Source organism: Nothobranchius furzeri, chromosome 16, assembly GCF_043380555.1.
Source record: "Nothobranchius furzeri strain GRZ-AD chromosome 16, NfurGRZ-RIMD1, whole genome shotgun sequence".
Lineage (NCBI taxonomy): Eukaryota > Metazoa > Chordata > Actinopteri > Cyprinodontiformes > Nothobranchiidae > Nothobranchius > Nothobranchius furzeri.
Genome location: NC_091756.1, coordinates 23,483,249 through 23,496,843, shown reverse-complemented (window position 1 = coordinate 23,496,843; position 13,595 = coordinate 23,483,249).

The window sequence follows — 13,595 nt, the reverse complement described above, 5'->3', positions numbered from 1 at the left end:
CGGGAGTGCTGCAGGAGGACACACAGGGATTTATGGGGGTTGGATGAGGAAAACGAAATAAAGAAAGTAAATCTGTGTTTTGTGATCAGTTTAATTTGACATGAACACGACAAACACACTTTCTTGACAATCTTTGTGAGTAAAAAAAACGTGTAGAAACAAAAACGAACAGCGTGTGTTATTAGGGAAATAGCGAGCGACAAGCGTTGATGCAGGATTGCGCATGCGCCGTGAGTGGTTCTGATACTTTTTGGGTTGCAGCTGCTCGCAGCGCCGCTTCAACAGTGCGATACCCTCACGAGGGACGAGCGAAATATTAAACACACCAGAGTGCGACCTCACGACTGCTGATCGGCGGCTGGTCACGTGGCGTTAATCGCCTCTCGTAACCCCCTGTACACTACACGACCGCTCGGCGCAAAACTCGCCCCGATGTCGTGGCTTCTCGCACGACTGGAAAATCGGCTCAAAAAAGTGAAAAAGTCGCACAGTGTACGCCCGGCTGTGACAGTCTCTCCCATTTCAATCCCAGAGTGTCCGTGCACGCATTTACCTCTGTAAAAAGATCACTCCCTGTCGTTGTCCCTCTCATCGACCGCATTGCTGCCCGCTCCTCTGTGAGCTTGAAGTCCGTTATCCCCCGGACAAATACGAGCAGCTGGGCTGTGTCCCGGACATCACAGCTCCCGTCTAATGAGAAAAAGTCAAAACTTGCCACTTCACGTTGCAGCTGAAGCTCCAGGTTCCCCGCAATGTCCTCGATCCTCCTGGTCACGGTTCGCTGTTTTTAGCTATTTTGTGGGATATCACAAAGCTGGTCCTGGTTGCTGCATCCCTGGATGTGTGAAGCTTAGTAAAACAGCCTTGCTGCTTTTGCAACTTTGCTAGCAAAGCTTCGGATGTCCGTGCCCTCTCAGCATCAGACAAGTTCTTGTATTTTTCCGAGTGTTTCTTGTCGTAATGCCGACTCAAATTGTAGTCCTTAAACACGGCAATCTCCTCCCCGCAAACCAAACACACGGTTTTACCTCCGACTTCATTAAAAAAAAATACTTAGCAGTCCAATTTTTGTTGAAAATCCTGCATTCGGCATCTTTCTTTTTTTTTTTTTTTTTTTTTTTTTTTTTGCATGAGCGGACATTTCTCAGGCTACAATCACCATGTCAACCGCGGGCACTTGTTGCTATACGTATTGCGTCATTGTGCACGTAAAATACAACTTCAAAATAAAAGCAATGCAGCCTTAGCCCATGCATGAGGTAAAATGAGAAAATACATTTATTTTGTAATTTCCAATTAACCTTACGCGGGCCGGTCAAAGTCAACCAAAGGGCCGGATGTGGCCCGCGGGCCGTAAAATGCCCAGGTCTGATCTACACCTTCTTCAGTTATGACTCCACCATTCCTTTTCTTGTTTAGTCATTCCTTTCTTGTCATTTTCACACCAACCATCTTGTTTGTTGACATCTGTTCATTTCTCCTCATTTCCAACTCCTCCGCTGTGTACCTCGGATGTCTCCATCTCTCACTTCTTCCCCTTTTCTAATTTATGTCTTCCAGTGTTCAACTTCAATCTCCTTTCCTCTCTTTCTTTTGCCTCCTTGTCATTGCAGCCATATAATTTATGAAGTGCTAGAAAGAAAAAAAGAATAGTGAAAGATATTCTGCTCTCCTGCACTGTAACCAAGGTTACCAACATCTGAATGAGTTTCAAGGTTTTTACAAGATATTTTTGGGGGCGAGGAGGAAGGGAGAGCTTCCCATTTTCATGGTCTTGGGTTTAGCATTCTTGAATTACAAGTGATTTTTGTTTCTAAATGACAGATATTGCCGTCGACCCTTTTCTGGCTCTCATACCACGCCCACACACATGCAAGGGAACACCGCATGAGTCACAGACTGCACGGTATCACGACATTGTTTCAATTGCATGTGGGCTAAAATAAACTGCCACATTCATTTTCTTTTATGTATCATTTGACAAGAAAAGAGAAATATGAGACCAGTGGCAATCACCTCTCACAGCGAGCCCAGTCCAGTCCCACACATAATCCAGAACTGACTGGTGCCAAAATTCTATCATTTTTTCAAATACAACAAAACAACCAAAGGGAAACCTGACCTTTTGACACAAGCTTGCCAGTGGATAAGATCTCCACAGCTTCTGCCTCCAAAAAATAACAAACAAAGCTAAATCCAAAAATCTGCCACAAGTTTAACTTTGCATGAAGTTGCCAAGCAACCTTGTACTATTTAATTGACCACATTTTCTTCAAGGCTGCTTGTAATTTTCATTTCTCCCTTTCAACCAAAGAAACTATAAACGATGCCACCAGTCGGGGTGAGAACAGCCATTTTTAGCCGTCACAGTTTCAGTCTTCCTGAAATGTGACTTGACCATATTTGGACAAGAACATAGAAAATAGGGGTCAAGTGCTGCTGATAAGACAAATATACATCTGGAAGTTTACTGTTTCACTTACAGCCAAACGAATCACCATTACATTCAATGAGATTGGAACAATTTGAACTGTTTACACCATTTATATAAGGACTGGAGCCAGAGCCTGTTTGACATATACCTGATATGTGATCGAGATTCCACTACTGAAAGATTTATCCTGTCTGGCCTGGGAAGACCTTGGGGCTTCCCAGGAGGAGCTGGATTATGTCCCTGGGTAGAAGGATGTCTGGATTTTTATTCTGGATCTGTTACCTCCATAACCCGACCTTGGAGAAGTGGAGGTGATCCTGAATTCTCTGGTGTTTAAAGCATTAAGCTTATCAAACTGGACACGTTTATGATTTGCAGACAGGGACCCAGGACAACCAAACCTTGAAATTTTGCTCTGTAGTTTCATCTAGCCATTAGAAGTGTTTCCACTGTCAGAACTTCAGGAGAAAATTTGGGAGGGGGAAGGTGACCAGGAGATATGATGGTCCTCTCAGCTGTTGTGTCTCCAAATTCAGCCCTTTCAGGATTTTGCACAGACGCATATCTCGACTGCTTCGGCAGTGAGTGATGTCACTGATCAGCGCCAAAAAATGTCCACAGCAACATTATTTCCACTGAAAGTGTGTTCTGTTGAAGTATATCATCGTTTAATCCATTCAGAGGACGAAAGCAGCTGTGTGACGTAAAATGTGATCAATGACCTTTTGTGCTCTTCTAATTTCACTAGTGCTGGCTGTTTTGGACAGCGTCTGCTGATGTAACTTCCTCTGGAGTTACAACTAGTCAACGTGAATTGACAAAAGTTTCACTTAGCTAATCTACCTGACCATTTCGAGTACCTACCCCTGATCAGGTGCTCTGAAAGGTCCTAAAAATGGCTCGTTCAGCCGGCCCAGTGCCGGTAAATTTACCCTGAAGTTCTGACAGTGGAAACATGCCTATTGTAGCCTCAGCAGGTCTACCATTGGAGAGAACAACTTAGTGACCAGCCAATCACTGCTCTGTTTGTAGAAGGACATTGGGTGGGCTTAACACCAGAGCATCACGTCACTTTCTGCTTCTATATATGGCTCTGCCCCCTTTAGTATTAAAACCAACTAGAGATGAAATGTTGGAAGTTATCTCCTTTGCTCCTTGCTAATTTTTGATTTGTAAGTAGACTTTTGTTGCAAGTTGGTGTTTATATAGCTGAACTGCGGGGGTCTCCTTTAACACTAACCCTGACCCTAACCCAAGCATTATCAAACATACGTGTGCTGACACTTTTGCTAGATAAACAATAAGGCATTGATGAGGGCAGCTATGTGATTTCTTCCTGATTTCCAGCAGCTACAGTAACAACTACTGAAATGTTAAACTCTACCACTTGTCACCCACTGGAATTAGGAAGCAGTTATAAAACAAGCTGTAGGAGGCACAGATAGCAAATGTTAGGCATCAACCCATGTCGATCTTAAAGTTACACACTTCAACGTTTAAAAAAATTAAACTTCTCAGTAATCCCAGGCTTTATAAAGGGGCATTATGGAAGTTTGACAGCCAAAGCATGTATAGAAATAATAAAAGTCTTCTTCATACATTCTCCTGCAATGCCCTGGTCCTGTAGAATGAGCCCTGGCATTTTTACTGTGATTGTCGGCTCGTCTGACAACGTCGCCTCCCCTGAAGTCGGCTCGTCTGAGGATGCTCTCTGCACTCCAGAGGTCGACGCTCCTTCCGGTCCAGCGTCCCCACCGTCTCCGGTTCTGATGGTGGTTCTGGAGGTCGCTCCGGCCCAGCCTGCAGAGACTTTGTCACCGGCCCAGCCTGCAGGGCTCTTCTATCGCAGGCGCCGGCCTCCAAGGGCCCGTCGCCTCCTCCTCTATCGCAGGCGCCGGCCTCCAAGGGCCCGTCGCCTCCTCATCCGCCACAGGCGCCGGCCTCCAAGGGCCCGTCGCCTCCTCATCCGCCGCAGGCGCCGGCCTCCAAGGGCCCGTCGCCTCCTCTGCTGCCACTGTTGCCGGCCTCCAAGGGCCCGTCGCCTCCTCATCCGCCACAGGCGCCGGCCTCCAAGGGCCCGTCGCCTCCTCATCCGCCGCAGGCGCCGGCCTCCAAGGGCCCGTCGCCTCCTCTGCTGCCACTGTTGCCGGCCTCCAAGGGCCCGTCGCCTCCTCCGCCGGCCTCCAAGGGCCCATCGCCTCATCTGCCGCGGGCGTCGGCCCCCGGACTCTGCTGATCCCTGCCGCCTCTCCTTCGTCCTCTGGGCCCTCCCTCCGGGTCCCCCTCCCCCCGCCCTGCTCCTGGTTCCTGTGGGCATCTGTGATCCGCCCTTTGAGGGGGGGGGGGGGGGGGGGGGGGGGGTACTGTCACACCCTGTCCTGTCTTCTCCTAGGTTGTAGTCTGTGTCTTCGTTAATTGCTCCCACCTGCCAATCACCATAGCTCCCGCTCCTCGTGTATTTAAACCCCTTCTGTTCTGTGTTCCTTGTGGTGTCATTGTTTCATTGTCCAGCGTGCGTCCCAATAAATCATTGTCAGAAGTTCTGCCTGTCTGCCTGTTTCCTCCCCGGTCTGGATCCTCGCCTTTCCTCGGCTAACTTCACCGGCACGCGTGACAATCACAAGGTGCTTCACAAAAACAGAAAATGAAAATATAAAAATGTAAAATATAAAAAAAGTCATCTAAATTGTGTTTAAAATGAGAAAAAAATTGCAAGCAAAAAAATTTAAGGAAACAAAATGAACAGGAAAGGGAGAAATCAGTGGATCCCGGGAAAGGCGGACTACGTAGAAAGAGCAGAACGACAAGAGGGTGATGAAGGTCACATCAAATCCAGCCTGAACAGGTGAGTTTTCAGCTGCTTTATAAAGGAGTTCACTGATCTCAGGCTCAGGGGGAGAGAGGTCCAGAGTCTGGGGGCCACAGCAGTAAATGACCTTTGACTTTCAGCCTGGTGTGTAGCACAACCAGTAGGTTTTGATCACTGGACCTCAGGGACCTGCTGGGGGTGTAGGGACTAAGAAGATCACCAATGTAGGATGGTGCTTGTCCATGTAAGGCCCTATAGACCAGAACCAGGATCTTGAAATGAACCCTGAAGTTGACTGGCAGCCAGTGAAGCTGGAGGAGAAGCGGGGTGATGTGGGTGTGTTTGGAGGACTTGGTCAGAAGCCGAGCACAGGCATTCTGAACCACCTGTAGACGGTTCAGGGAGGTTCTGCTCAGACACGTGAAAAGAGAGTTACAGTAGTCTAAGCGTGAGGAGATGAAGGTGTGGAGAACTGTCTCAAGTTCAGAGCGGGACAGAATGGGACTCAGCTTAGCAATGTTCCTGAGATGGAAGAAGGAAGAGCGAACAAGAGAACTGACATGAGAATCCAGGGTGAGAGCTGGGTCAAAGGTCACGCCAAGATTCCTGACAGAAGGTTTGGTGTGGGAAGCAAGCTGACCAAGAGAGTCTCTGACTTTGGGAATCAGCTTGTCTGGAGCACAAATGAGGATCTCAGTCTTATCTTCATTCAGCTGTAGAAAGCTCCCACCATCCAGGTTTTGATAGAGTCTAAGCAGGTGTGTAACAGCTGCAGCTTAAGACATCTCATGGGGCTTAAAGGAGATGTACGGTTGGATGTCAACATTGACTCTGTTTGCTCTGCAACATTGATGTTTTATCTCCACAAATAACACAAGCCTGGAGAAGTTCTGCTGTGTGGTGGAGTTGCTAATGCTAACGGTTAGCTTCTGCAAGCCGAGACAATCTCTGCTGTTTCCTGGATGCTAAACCAACAACAGCCTTCCCTGTCATGAGTCAATATGGGCGAGTCCATGAATGTTAAGTAACACTGTGACACAGGTCTTTCGGGCTTTTCTAATCCCAGAGTTTCACCGTCTTTTTTCTATGAGAAGCTAATGCAGGACATAGGTGTAGGAGACTATTTTAATGTTCAGCCTGTATGAAGAACTCAGAGTGACCCATTATTATCAGTAATAATCATTAAAACATGTTTTTTCACTGAACCCCTACATTAAATATATATATATATATATATATATATATATATATATATATATATATATATATATATATATATATATATATATATATATTGAGAACCAGAGGGTCGAGTCAATTCTCAGATCTTTAGTGGGTACATCCAAGTCAGCTCTTCTAAGTCAGCTCTCAAGTCTTTTATTGGGCGAGTCAGTCTAGTTTTGAAGAGTTAGTCCAGTCAAATCTTGAGAATTTATCAGGTGAAACATGGTTAAGTCTCGAGTCATCAGCGGGTGGGTTTGATTTAACTCTTGATTTTTTGTGGTCCATATGTGTGACTTAGATTCATGGCTTAAATTATTTTACTCATCTTTGTACAAGTCACGATATTTTTTGCAAATATTAAAATCCATCTTATTTTATCACACAGTTAACATTGATTGATGCACACCCCATAATCCTTTTCAACAGGTCTACTGATGTGCGCCTGTGTGCAACATAAGTTACTGACTTTAAAAAAATGTCCTAACCTCGGAAAGCCTGAGAAAAAGAAAACCACTTTCTAATTTAAAGAAAGTTTCCATGGACTTGCATATTGTGTATTTCAAAAGGATCTTTGCAGGGTCTAAACGAGTGCAGGCTCACTGGCACTAAATATAGGAGTGGGCTGCTTGGCTGGAACATGAATACCACCGAGTTAAACAGCATAAGCAAATAACATCCTGGATTTCACAGCAACCACATACATCACATTCAACTTTGGCTGATTTTGGTGATTAAAAGGAAACAGCTTGACATATTTCAACATCGTGTCAGTTGCATTGAAATGTTTTTGTTCTTTTCATTTGGGTTTGTTGACATCTCGCCCTGCTTAGAAAAGCAGAGTCATAGATTTCTCGTGACAAAACCGAACATCTGACATGTTTTCCTGTAACCCTCCTTTGCATGTGTTGCTATTGGAGGTGAAGGCAAAGTGAAGCACAAATGTTCTTTGAACATTATTAAAATTGTTTGGCTCAATGCACACCAAAATTTTAGTTTATGATCATTTACAGCAGCTCTTCTGGTGCATCCAGGGGTCAGGTCGTCTTAGTTTTGGAGAACAATAACAGTGTGATGTGAAGCTGAGAGTGGTGTTAGGGTTCATAATTTAACATTGCAATTAACCTCTGGGAAATCTAGGACACTGGAGCTGCAGAGAGAAGCAATACACTTTGGTTTTGCTTAAATTCACACTTTTTAAAAATTAACTTTGACTGATAAATGACTGGAAAAACTGCCCCTCCAATGCAAAGAAAAGGAGAGCTTTTGGGCGCAGATCTTTGTGATCAAAGCATTCACAGAAAATTGGAGTCTCAGCTCAGGATGTTCACCAGGCACCGGAAGCTCTCCACAGTAGAGCCCTGGGTGGGACCATGTTCTTCATCCCGCTCCTGCCCGCTCCCACTGAACTTCTGACCATTACTGCCCGCAACCGCAGTGTGCATGTCCACAACCGCCCGCAACCGCAGTGTGCACGTCTACTCCCGCCCGCAACCGCACTGTGCACGTCTACTCCCGCCCGCAACCGCAGTGTGCATGTCCACTCCCGCCCGCAACCGCAGTGTGCATGTCCACTCCCGCCCGCAACCGCAGTGTGCATGTCCACAACCGCCCGCAACCGCAGTGTGCACGTCTACTCCCGCCCGCAACCGCAGTGTGCACGTCTACTCCCGCCCGCAACCGCAGTGTGCATGTCCACTCTCGCCCGCAACCGCAGTGTGCACGTCTACTCCCGCCCGCAACCGCAGTGTGCACGTCTACTCCCACCCGCAACCGCAGTGTGCACGTCCACTCCCGCCCGCAACCGCAGTGTGCACGTCTACTCCCGCCCGCAACCGCAGTGTGCACGTCCACTCTGGCCCGCAACCCCAGTGTGCACGTCCACTCCCGCCCGCAACCGCAGTGTGCACGTCCACTCCCGCCCGCAACCGCAGTGTGCACGTCTACTCCCGCCCGCAACCGCAGTGTGCATGTCCACTCTCGCCCGCAACCGCAGTGTGCACGTCCACTCCTGCCCGCAACCGCAGTGTGCACGTCCACTCCCGCCCGCAACCGCAGTGTGCACATCTACTCCCACCCGCAATCGCAGTGTGCACGTCTACTCCCGCCCGCAACCGCAGTGTGCATGTCCACTCTCGCCCGCAACCGCAGTGTGCATGTCCACTCTCGCCCGCAACCGCAGTGTGCATGTCCACTCCCGCCCGCAACCGCAGTGTGCACGTCTACTCCCGCCCGCAACCGCAGTGTGCACGTCTACTCCCGCCCGCAACCGCAGTGTGCACGTCCACTCCCGCCCGCAACCGCAGTGTGCACGTCTACTCCCGCCCGCAACCGCAGTGTGCAGGTCCACTCTCGCCCGCAACCGCAGTGTGCATGCCTACTGTCGCCCGCAACCGCAGTGTGCATGTCCACTCCCGCCCTCAACCGCAGTGTGCACGTCCACTCCCGCCCGCAACCGCAGTGTGCACGTCTACTCCCGCCCGCAACCGCAGTGTGCACGTCTACTCCCGCCCGCAACCGCAGTGTGCACGTCTACTACCGCCCGCAACCGCAGTGTGCACGTCCACTCCCGCCCGCAACCGCAGTGTGCACGTCCACTCTCGCCCGCAACCGCAGTGTGCACGTCTACTCCCGCCCGCAACCGCAGTGTGCACGTCCACTCCCGCCCGCAACCGCAGTGTGCACGTCCACTCCCGCCCGCAACCGCAGTGTGCACGTCCACTCTCGCCCGCAACCGCAGTGTGCACGTCTACTCCCGCCCGCAACCGCAGTGTGCACGTCTACTCCCGCCCGCAACCGCAGTGTGCACGTCCACTCCCGCCCGCAACCGCAGTGTGCACGTCCACTCCCGCCCGCAACCGCAGTGTGCACGTCCACTCTCGCCCGCAACCGCAGTGTGCACGTCTACTCCCGCCCGCAACCGCAGTGTGCATGTCCACTCTCGCCTGCAACCGCAGTGTGCACGTCTACTGTCGCCCGCAACCGCAGTGTGCATGTCCACTCCCGCCCGCAACCGCAGTGTGCATGTCCACTCCCGCCCGCAACCGCAGTGTGCACGTCCACTCTCGCCCGCAACCGCAGTGTGCACGTCTACTCCCGCCCGCAACCGCAGTGTGCATGTCCACTCTCGCCTGCAACCGCAGTGTGCACGTCTACTGTCGCCCGCAACCGCAGTGTGCATGTCCACTCCCGCCCGCAACCGCAGTGTGCATGTCCACTCCCGCCCGCAACCGCAGTGTGCATGTGCTCTCCCACCCTCAACTGCGGTGTGCATGTCCACTCCCGCCCGCAACCGCAAAACTCGGAGAAATAATTACCTCACAATAAAATAGTTTCATCAAGTTTGTGTCCTCTCTGATCCTGGAGAAAACATCTCATTTTATAGGCTGCACAGAAACCACATGAATCTTTGTTTCATTTCTCAGGCCTGCACGTCTTTTGACACATTGATCAGGATTAACGCACTTTGTTTTCATTCAGTTTTTAACCCTTTAATGTCGAGGCGTCACCGGGATCACCGGTGACCATCGACATATGTACACCGGTCACGCCTCAGCGCTTATGATTTCAAATATCTCCTCGCTACTTAAATTATATAATTCTTTAATAAAAATATAAAGGAGCTACTTTGTGGTGCTTGAAGGGTTAATGAAATCAAAGCAGTTTCATATTCTCCTCTGTAATCATGCAGTGATCGAGGTCGTTTTTCTAAGAGAGACCTAAATGAGAAATATGAACACAATCGGCATGTAGACAGCACAGTAACTTTTAATAACTTCGTTTTTATATATATGTATAAAAAATTAACACCTTCACATGGTGCATAAATCAAATCAAATCAAAGATACTTTATTAATCCCAGAGGGAAATTAGAGTTTCAGTACACACAATTCAGAGATCAGACATACATGGGCAAGACACATGACAAGAATTGGTGACTGTGGTCATTCGCAACACTGAGTCGTGCTACCTTAATAGAGATCAGAGGGTTACTTGAGGATTGGTGCAGGTGGAGGGAAAAAAAGGCACTTCAGAGTTACCCTCCACAGGGAGGGCAGCTTTGCTCTGCAACAAAACACCTCAGACAGATATGCAACAGACTTCAGACAACACAACATAAGTGTCCAATAGGTGGGGTGGTGGGTTGGGACTATCCACACTTCAGCTCCTACAGCCAAGATAGAAGCAGTGCATGTCACCTCAGTGTTGATAGGGGGAGGAGCATTTAGGGTTGGAGGGTTGCAGTGACCCTGGAACGTTTCAGCGGCCTTCCCGCAGTCCCGCCCAGGCTGGGAAAGGAGGCAGAGTTGAGTGGCCGTAGCGACGGCACATTCCACATATCTTCTGAGGGGGGAGTCTTTGTTGGAGCCTTGAAAGCTCAAGGGCGCCAGATTCCGATTAGAAATTGTTTTGGGGCCAGACAGAGATAATTTCCTCTCGGTCTTACAGTTTGTTGGTCCTCAACCTCTCAGAATCCCAATAATAATGGACATTTATCTATCCCAATCCGTTCTGATTCGTCCACTCTCTCCTTGATGGCATCCATCTTTTGTGCCAACGAATGAATCTCGGACAAAGTCCCAAGCTTACGATTCATCTCGACAATTATATGAGTCTGTGAATTCACAGCGTGGTGCAAACCATCTCTGAGCTCCGGGATCAGGCCAATATTCCTCGACAGCTTGATAATTTTCCAGTAAGCCAGGTAGCCTCCAAGGCCAATGAGCAGGAAACCTGACACCAACAGGAATATCCACACGTCTTCAGAGTCCTCCACAGACAGCTGAGATAGACAAATCAAGTTCCACTGTTTCCAGGACTCCATGATGTGTCCAACTGGGTCTGTCCCGGAGGGGCATCCGGGAGCCCCTTCTCCCGTTCTCATCGTTGAAAAATTTTTATCAATCACACTGAGAGACCGGCTGACGAGATCCATTTAAGTGTATTTCAGTTTCAAGTTTACAGAAAAATGCAGAAGCAGCCGTGCACCCAGCACCCAGAGACAGACAAAGGCCTTGAGGATAAGATATGGAGGAGAGGAGGAAAAGAAGCGTCTGCACCCTCCGAGAGCCAGAAGAAAAGAATATGATAAAATAGATCACTTTTCAAAACAAATACCATATAAACATGAAAACTAGCAGTTTTAAAGTTTTTGCCATATGTTGCAGGTGTTCTGTTAGAAAAAATATAATAATTAAAAACTTTCAAACTTAGGCAGCCGCTCAATAACACAGGCACCTAATTAACAAATAGCAACAGATTGAGTGGCTCATATAACACTAATAAATAACAAAGATCATTTATAAAAAACATAAATCATTTACTAATTAATCACTTGGTCGGAATATTGCTGTGGAGGAAGAGGATGTGGCTGACCGACTGCAGTCCCGATCCTGTGCGTCTCTCTTCCACAGACACTGAAGGCCCGCTCTGATGGCGCACTGGATGCAGGGATACTGAAGATGAAACACACCAGCTTTGAGAGCGCTAGGGAAGCGCTCTTTGTTGAACTTCCACCACTGAAGCACATTGCCTGGGTCTGGGTTGTCAGAGAGTCGGGAGGTGAGATATTCACAAATTGTAGACTAGTATTTTTGCACATTTGTCGCAACTGACAAAGTCCAGTTAGTTTCCAACTTTGTCACAAACTACCGAGAAACTCCTCCAAATGTCTGACTTGCTTGGTTTTTGTGGCATAAAGACCTTGTTTCGGCTTCTTTCCAACATCAGTTACCGACTCCATCATGCTCATCCTGATCCCGACCGTTCCCGCCAGCAGCAAAATTCAAACTGCCCGCTCCCGCGAGATTTGTGTTGAGTCCCATGAAACTCGGCGGGACCCAGTCCCAATGCAGCCCTCTACTCCACAGTTCACCTTTTTTATTTTTTTTAAGTTCACCATCTTTGTTGAAGAGCAGCTGATTACACCTCACGGGATTTTTTATTATGGAGAACCGGAAAATGATTAAATGTGGCGTCAGAGGTTTGCAAACACTCTCCAGCAGGTAAAAATACCACAAAGCAGTCAGGAGTCATTGTCCATCAGTGTGATGTTGGGACAGTGGATTACACGAAGCGAGAGTATTTTTTTATGATTATTTATTTAGCAGACGCTTTTATCCAAAGCGACTTACAATTTAAAACCTATAGGGCATGTTGTGATCTGTGAGGGAAACCGGAGTACCCGGAGGAAACCCACACATGCATGGGGAGAACACGCAACTCCACGCAGAAAGGCCGCAGCCGAGTTTCGAACTTGCAACCTTCATGCTGCGAGGCAACAGCGCTAACCACTGCTCCACCATGCATTTAACTATAACATATTATTATGACTATGAACCAGCAAAGATAAGACATAATTTACACTCATGACTGTCAGGTTTGGCTTGGTTCATATCTACTTCTCTTAAGTTCACCAGGTTCACACCAGAGGGCTGGTGAGCAGAGGAACTCTCCACGCAGCAGCGGATCATCGACAGTACCACACTTGAGGATAAAAGAGGGAAGCAGCCAACTGTCAGATGCCAGATTGTTAAGCATGTTTTTGGAACAACTTTGTTGCTGGAAGTGCTCGTAGACCTGGTACCGATCTGTCAGTTTGTGTGATGTATAAGAATGGTGATGTGGGGTCCCCTCGTGATGATATGTGTTCTGCACATCTGGAAAACCGACTTGCAAAAATGCGACTAGCTAAAACAACAATTTACCAGCCACCACTGATGGTCAGGTACCAATACTGAGTTCTGATCAAACACTTTGCAAATTAAAGATTAAACAGTTGTGAAATCACATGTACATTAGTCTTCACTGCCTTTGTCGTGTAGCTCAAAATGGAGTTCAACATTTTGCACTGCTCAGCCTTAGGATGTTTCTGCAGTTTAACTGGATTTAACCTGTGGTAAATTCAGACTATTGGACATGATTTTAAAAGCCACCCACCTTTCTATCCCACAGGTGACAATACATGTCAGATCACAAACCAAGCATGAAGTCATAGAAATGCCTCTGAGACGGGGTTGTCTTCAGGCAAAAATCTGGGGAGGGTTACAGAAAACCTTCTGCTGCTTTGAAAATTCCACTGAGCACAGTAGACTCGATCATCTGTTAGTGCAAGAAGCTGAAGGTGAGAGA